We start from the raw sequence: 6,000 nt of genomic DNA, 5'->3' as shown, positions 1-6,000 counted from the left end.
AATGTGAGACTGCACTCCATCAAAATCCTTAAGAACACAGGCAGCAACCTCTTCGACCACAGCCACATCAACTTCTTCCTAGAAACATCATCAAAGGCAAGGGAAGCAAGGACAAAAATGAACTATTGGGACTTCATCAAGATCGAAAGCTTCTGCACAGCAAAGGAAACAGTCAACAAAACCAAAAGACAACTGGCAGAATGGGAGAAGATATTCACAAACGACACACCAGATAAAGGGCTAGTATCCAAAATCTATAAAGAACGTATAATATTCAACACCCAAAGAACAAATAACCCAATCAAGAAATGGGCAGAGGACATGAACAGACATTTCAGCAAAGAAGACATCCAAAGAAGGGGCACCTAAGTGGCTCAGTGGGTTAAAGCCTCTGCCTTCAGCTCAGGTCATCATCCCAGGGTCCTGGGATTGAGTCCCGCATCAGGCCTTCCTTGCTCTCTGCCTGCCTCTCTGCCTGCTTGTGATCTCGGTCTGTCAAATAAATACATAAAATCTTTAAAAAAAATTTTTAAAAAAAGAAGACATCCAAAGAAGATGGCCAACAGACACATGAAAAAGTGCTCCACATCACTCCGCATCAGGGAAATACAAATCAAAACCACAATAAGATATCACCTCACACCAGTCAGAATGGCTAAAATTAACAAGTCAGGAAATGACAGATGCTTGCGAGGATGTGGAGAAAGGGGAACCCTCCTACACTGTTGGTGGGAATGCAAGCTGGTGCAGCCATTCTGGAAAATAGCCTGGAGGTTCCTCAGAAAGTTCAAAATAGAGCTACATTATGACCCAACATTCGCCATACTGGGTATTTACCCTGTAAGGGCCTGGTTGGCCAGAGGGAGCCATTTCATTGTGGTCTTGGGTTGACCCTGCCCCTCCCAGAGGAACTTGCTTGCAGGCCCTGGATATGGGGGTGGGCCAGGCCAGGCCAATCAGTGGGGTGCACATATATTTGCTATGGTGAGTTGGCATTCAACTGGCCAACTGTATTGCTGACCGAGCATGACTGTGCAGTTTTCCTTGTGTGTTGCAATCTCATTGGCCACCTGTGTGTGGGCCGGGCTCAACCACCTCTATAAAGGTTAGTCTGTGAGGCAGGGGAGTAGTAGTGATAACGTCAGGATCATTGGGAGTCTTCAGGGTCGTCAGGAGCAGCATCTCGGATCGTCCAGTTGTCAGGAGCGGCCTTGTCAGGAAGTGGGCCCTGTCAGTGAGTGGCCTCATTGGGAGTATGGTCGTCGTTGGGTAGGGTCGTCATCGTCGGGAACCGGGTAGTCGTTGGGAGCGTCGTGGTCGTCGGGAGCATTGTGAGCAGCGTTGTCGGGGAGTGGCCTTTGCCGGGTAGGGGAGTTGTTGGGTAGCGGCCATCGTCAGGTAGGGGAGCCGTGGGGTAGGGGAGCCGTCCCGGTCGGTGTCCTGGTAGTCCTCGCCTCTTTGTAAGAGATGGCCCCCACTGGTCAGTTTGATTTTCGATGCTTGGCATGAAATAAAGCTTTGCTTGATTTTCGCTTTGTGTCGGTCTCGTTCCTTTGATCACGGACCCTAATAACCCTAAAGATACAAATGTAGCGATCCAAAGGGGCAAATGCACCCGAATGTTTATAGCAGCAATGTCCATAATAGCCAAATTATGGAAAGAACCTAGATGTCCATCAACAGATGAATGGGTTAAGAAGATATGGCACATATATGTATACACACACACACACACACACACACACACACACACAATGGCAGAGAAAGACAATTATCATATGCTCTCCCTGATATGAGGAATTTGAGAGGCAGAGTGGGGGGTTTGGGGGGTAGGGAAGGATAAAATGAAACAAGATGGGACTGGGAGGGAGACAAACCATAAAAGACTCTTCATCTCACAAAACAAACTGAGGGTTGCCAGGGGGAGAGGGGATGGAGAGGGTGGTTGAGTTATGGACATTGGGGAGGGTATGTGCTATGATGAGTGCTGTGAAGTGTGTAAGCCTGATGATTCACAGATCTGTACTCCTGGGGCAAATAATACATTACATGTTAACAACAACAACAAAAACAAAAGCATATACTATAAATGGAAAATCGTTTGGAGAACAGACTCTTTTCCAAAGCTGGCAGGGCCCATTTGAACGTGCTCACCTTCCATTCCATGTCTTCCCCAGGTGATCTCACCCAGGCCCACGGCTTCCAGAATTCCAGTTCAGAGCCGTCTAGCTAACCCCCTGTATCAGAGCATCAGGTGTGTGCTACAGCTCAGGTAAGAAATTGGGTCCTAGGTTCCCTTCTGTTTAAAATGTCTTTTAGCAGCAGGCGATGCCTTCCCTAAGCTAAGTTCTTCATCCCACAGTTCATGCACAATCTCTTGCCACGTTTGATAACCACTCAGAACCTTAATTGGTGTTGTTTTGTTCCAACATTTGTTAACAACAGCAAATTACTTATGGATGGGACATCGCCAGTAAAATTGCTAGGCAGAGAAGTTTCTCTACTTCTGTGAAAGAAATAAAAGAGTAGCAGAGAGCAACATAAGAGCCATTTCCTTTGCCAAGAATCTTGAGTAATGATTTCCTGTATCTTTAATACTCATTGTGAAGGACCTAAGTAATTACAGTTTCTTTTTCCATTTATAAAGACCAATATACCATTCTCAAGCAGATATTATGCCTCCACAAGTCTCTTTTGAAGTTATTGTCCATCTTTGCCCTTTGAATATTCCTATTTTAGGTATGCTTAATAATTGGCATCACAGAACAATCTTATTACATTTTTTAAAAGTTTATTTAAAAGAACTTGAATACCCAGAAACCTGCTACATCTGGAAAACCATTATGGACATTTTTTTTTTTTATTTTATTATTTGACAGAGAGAGAGCACAGGCAGGGAGAGCAGCAGGCAGAGGAAGAGGGAGAAGGAGACTCCTCACTGAGCAGAGAGCCCAAAGTGGGGCTCAATCCCAGGACTCCACATTATTGACATTTGATATGACTTTTAATTTTCTTATTTTTGAAAAAAATTATGAAATGAACATATGCTCATCATAAGAATTTGGAATAAAATGGAAAATACAAACTTGTGTGCAGATTAGAAGGTCCACATTTCTATAAATCCAAATCTGATTTTTTTAAAAATTTTGAAGATTTTTTTTAGAGAGCATGGGCAAGTTGGGGGAGGGCAGAAGGAGAAGAAGAGAGGATCTCCAGCAGACTCGCCACTGAGCACCAAGTCCAATGCAGGGCTAGATCCCAGGACCCCTGAGATCATGACCTGAGCAGAAATCAAAGGTCGAACACTTAACCAACTGAGGCACCAGGGAGCCCCCTAAATCTCTAACTTTAAAATTGGTTTTATAGTTGCCTTCCAAGTCCATTTCTCACCATCCCTGTGTTCCTATTCATCCCTCAGTTCTGCCATTTCCTCCACGTTCAGAGTTCTATCACTGTGCCAGGAGAGAAGGGAAAGGAATATTCTAGGTGGAAAAGAAAGTGTAAACCCCAACATGTGGAGCTGCCATTTTCTTTGAGAATTCATCCTTCACTTCACCACCACCTTTCCCCTGGGGCGGGGGGGTGATTATCCCACCCTACCCGTTACTTTTCTCTAAATGATCCAAGTACTTTGTCTCTCCCTCTCCCAAAGCGTAAGAAAGTTGAATAAATTCTCCTTAAATTCTAAGTTCCGTCAGGGCAGGATGTGGGCCACAGATTCATACCTGAAATTCCAGCGGCTACAGCGCCACATTCTTCATTCCTTGGTTTGTGTTCAATAAATGAGGAAAGGAGAGTGACTTTTAAAATGACTGGAACGTTCATCCTCTGACCACCATCGGTTCTGCCTTTGTTACTATCCTCTTGCTCTCACCGGTGGTGGGGGAGGAAGGACTTGTCTCCTGGTGTGGGGAGTCCCCATGGGAGAGTAAATCCGACTGTCTCGAAATCTCACTTCAAAAGCCAGAGCAATATCTACAGGTTTATTTCCCCGGATAGTTTCCCTCACCTTTTGTTTTCTAACGCTGTCCTAATAAGCACGACAGGTGAGGTGGCTCACGCAACACAAACGTATTTTACCACAACTGTGGAGGCTAAAAGTCAGAGCTCAGCGGTCAGCTGTGTGGGTTTCTTCTGAGACCCCTCTCCTTGCCTTAAAGATGGCTGCCTTCCCCTGGTGTCTTCACCTGGTTAGCTCTCTGTAAACTGTGTCCTAATTTCTTCTTACGAGGATATCAATCGATTGGACTTGTATCCACCCTAACAGCCTGATTTTAATTTAGTCACTTCTTTAAAGCCCTATTTCCTAACACGGTTACATTCTGAGGGGCTGGAAGATAGGGCTTCAATATATAAATTTCAGGGTGACACGTTTCAGTCCATGGATCATACAATGATCATGTGACCTAAACTTCACCAACTGGGAAATTTATCAGGAACTTTGAATTTTCAGTAACATGAGGATAGAAGAGATAATTGGAGTTCATTCATTTTGGGGGAAACCCCTAGTAAGATACTATCTGCCAGGAGCCCCTGGTAGGATACTATCCGTGTTTCCTGATTTCCATTCCTCCAAAGCCGTCCTACCTCCTGCCTCTTTCCAAGCTATGTTCTTCAAACTTGAGTTGATTCCATTGGCTTTTGATAACCTTCCCATAAATTCTTTTTGCTTGAATTAGCCAGGAATGGTGACTATTTTCTGCAACCAAGAAACCTAATTGATATAATGTAATAAATATCTTTTAAAAATTTTTAAAATATTTATCTTAGAAACTGTGTGTGCATGAGTGGGGGAAGGGGCAGAGAGACAGGAAGAGAGAATCCCAAGCAGACTCCCCACTTGAGTAAGGAGACCAACACAGGACTTGATCCCAGGAACCTGAGATCATGATCTGAGCCAAAAACCAACAGTTGGCCACCTGACTGAACTACCCAGGCACCCCTTAGATAACTTTTTAAAAACCATCTAAGGCTTTGCTCACTGACCTCTGACCATGTAGGGGTTCACCACCCCAATGAGAGGCCCTCAAAAGGCTGAAAAGCTGATAGTGGATCTCCATAAACAGTTTTTGGACTCAGAGATTGGGTTTCTATGCCTGGGTCAGGAATTAAAAGGAAAGGATGAGTGGAACGTTGACACATCTCTGACTCTGAATTGTAAGTTAGGGTGAACTTACATCCTGGTTTGCTGACAGTCCTGCATCATGCTTGTTTTCCCAGAGAAATTAAGAATAGTGCTCCATTCACCCCCAACTCTGTCGCAGTTTGTATAAAAAAATGATATGATCACCTCATACTAAGTGTGTTTCTATTGTCCTCAGTATCTAGAGCAGAGTCTGTTGGAAAGCAAGTTCTCAATAAAACTTTTTTATTTCTTTTTTAAAAAGTTTTTATTTAAATTGTAGTTGTTTCAACGTATAGTGTAATATTGGTTTTAGGAGTAGAATTCATTACTCACATATGAGAGATCCATTACTCATATATAACACCCAGAGCTCATCACAAGTGCCCTCCTTAATACCCATTATCCATTTAGCCTATACCACTGCCCACCTCCACTCCAGCAACCATAAGAGACTATTAACTATAGAGCTCAATAAATACTTTTTAAGTGAATGAACGAACAAAAGGGATCTTGCCCCATTATCATCTATAGATGCACGTTTAATTATTTATTTTTCTTCTACTAGATGTCACTTGCTGTGTCTGTAATATTAAGCCAAGAAGTCTTGGAAGGACTGCCTCTTGCTACGGGGAGCTCTTAGAGACACGTTTGGAAGCCTGCCATGTTCCTGTTAGCACCCATGGTAGTGGTGGCTGCCTCTTTAAATGGGACACATTGCAAGACAAGGTGTGAAGCCCACCTGTTGTTAGAAAATCTGCCAAGATCTGAGCTCCACTGGGCTCAGAATTCGATCTCCCCCTACCATCCCTCCCTACTGCCTGGATGAGGCTCCAACCTGATCAGGAGGCAACCAACATGCCACTAATTAGGAGGCA

The sequence above is a fragment of the Lutra lutra genome, chromosome 14, assembly GCF_902655055.1.
Source record: "Lutra lutra chromosome 14, mLutLut1.2, whole genome shotgun sequence".
In the NCBI taxonomy this organism is placed as follows: Eukaryota; Metazoa; Chordata; class Mammalia; order Carnivora; family Mustelidae; genus Lutra; species Lutra lutra.
This window is presented reverse-complemented; position numbering follows the sequence as displayed.